This window comes from Perognathus longimembris, chromosome 28 (assembly GCF_023159225.1).
Source record: "Perognathus longimembris pacificus isolate PPM17 chromosome 28, ASM2315922v1, whole genome shotgun sequence".
Taxonomy (NCBI): domain Eukaryota; kingdom Metazoa; phylum Chordata; class Mammalia; order Rodentia; family Heteromyidae; genus Perognathus; species Perognathus longimembris.
Genome location: NC_063188.1, coordinates 75293794 through 75296155, shown reverse-complemented (window position 1 = coordinate 75296155; position 2362 = coordinate 75293794). Strand labels below are relative to the sequence as shown.

Genomic DNA, 2362 nt, shown 5'->3' with positions numbered 1-2362 from the left:
GGTGGCCTATAGTATTTCCTGTTCTCATAGGTTAGCCTCACAAACACTTGCCTTCTAGATCAGCACTCCTTAGCCTAAAGTCATAAAAGTATCCTCTCAGCCCCATTTGGCCATTTATATGAGTAAGTTTCCTCACCCTTCTCGCTTGACATAATTTTATTCTCTACTGATAATTTCTGCTTCTCCTTTCCAAGGTCCTCTGGCCTGAACTTTTATCATATCTCTGGACTTTCTCTCCTGAGCTCTTTGTCTTCCTTCTCCCATGGTTTTGTACCTTGGCTCATTCTATACTACTAGCCCTGCAAGGCTTAGGGACACTTTTATCCCCGACCTGCAGGTCCTGAGTCCAATCTCCTTGGAGAGCAAATATAAGGAGCAGAGCTTATCCCTTCCCTTCTGGAGTTGTGGCCCTCTCCAAGATCTCCCATGCATCTCCATCTACCCACTGTTTTGAGTTGGCTTCTGGCTTTATGCTTACCTATAAGGAGGCCGTTATCAAAACCAAAATTGTAGCCCACTTTCCCTCTTGACACCATCATGCAGCACTTACCTCATGTGAGCCCTTGATTCCCAATGTATTTCTCCTTAGAAGGGCCTACTTTTGTTCCAGTGTTGACCTTTCTGTTTTCCATGTTGTCTCTTATATACTGTTGTTTAAAGAGTAAAATTACAATGTTGGTTTCATTTCTTCCCATATAGTGTGACTTTTTTCTGCTGCTCCTGATTGAGCCCAGGGTATTTTGTCTATGCTCAGTACACATTCTAATACAGAGTTACTCCCAACACTGAGAGACTACATTGTGGCAAAAGTAGGCAATTCCTCACCATATCTGGAAAACCAAAAGAAGGGAATGATAATTAGGAATGATGACATAATCCTGTATCCCAATGCATGGGATGTTACCAGATAGGGTATTGTAAATGCTTCAGGGAAGATATCACCTAAAGGGAGAAAGACTTTGCCTGGCCCCTGGGCACTTTATTCCTGATGTTATTTCAAAAAGAAATTTGAGGCAGGGGATATGGCCTAGTGGCAAGAGTGCCTGCCTCGGATACACGAGGCCCTAGGTTCGATTCCCCAGCACCACATATACAGAAAAACGGCCAGAAGCAGCGCTGTGGCTCAAGTGGCAGAGTGCTAGCCTTGAGCGGGAAGAAGCCAGGGACAGTGCTCAGGCCCTGAGTCCAAGGCCCAGGACTGGCAAAAAAAAAAAAAAAAAAGAAATTTGAGGTGCTCGCTTCAGCAGCACCTATACTAAAAAATTGTAACGATGCAGAGAAGATTGACATGGCCCCTGCACAAGGTTGACATGCAAATTCGTGAAGTGTTCAATATTTCTCAGATCATGTCATAGTCCACACAAAGAATCTCAGCAAATACAAGAGTATTGACTTTATACCATGTATTTTATCTCATCACAGTGGAATCAAGGTAACCCTCAAAAACAAAGGATACCGCAGAGGCTACACAAATACTTGGAGGCTAAACCCTTCACTGTTATCTAACACTTGGGTCACAAGAGCAAATTAAGGATGAAATTAAAGAATTCATGAGCCACAACGACAATGAAAATACATCACAAAGAAACCTATGGTATACAGCTAAGGCAGTGCGGAGGGACAAGATCATTGCCCTCAGTGCACACATTAAAAGAATGGAATCAGATCAGGTGAATAACCTCATGATGCAGCTAAAACATCTGGAGAAACAAGAAAAAATTGAGTCTAAAATGACTAGGAGGAGAGAGATCACAAAGATTAAAGAAGAGATAAATCTGATAGAAAATAGAAAGACCATTGAACAAATAAACAAAACTGAAAGGTGGTTCTTTGAGAAAATAAATAAAATTGACAGACCCCTTGCAAGACTTACAAAAAAAAAGAAGAGACGAGACTCATATCCATAAGATCAGGGACTCCACCGGAAAAATTACAACAAATGCACAGGATATTCAAACAATCATAAGGAACTATTTCCAGAATATCTACTCACTAAAGAACAATAATTTTTTACAGAAATGGATCAATTCTTAGAGAAGTATAAACTGCACAAACTGAATCAAGAAGAAATAAATCAACTATAAACCAATAATGTACAGTGAGATACAAGAGGTAATCAAGAGTGTCCCAACAAAGAAAAGCCCAGGCCCGGATGGATTCACCAGTGAATTCTATAAAACCTTTAGTGAGGAGCTAATACCAATACTCCTCAAACTCTTCTGCGAAATAGAAACAGAGGGAGAAATCCCAAACTCATTCTATGAAGCTAATGTTATACTCATCCCCAACCAGGCAAAGGCCCAACAAAAAAAGAGAACTACAGACCAATATCACTAATGAACACAGATGCAAAGCTCCTCAA

General features: G+C 40.8%; 1 non-coding gene across 1 annotated transcript; it reads left to right on the top strand.

Annotated features, from left to right (window-relative positions):
* The first annotated feature begins 1231 nt into the window (after positions 1–1231).
* On the top strand, positions 1232–1340 carry LOC125344356. The gene has a single exon (XR_007209493.1). It is a non-coding gene; the product is annotated as a U6 spliceosomal RNA (small nuclear RNA).
* Positions 1341–2362: the final 1022 nt, after the last annotated feature.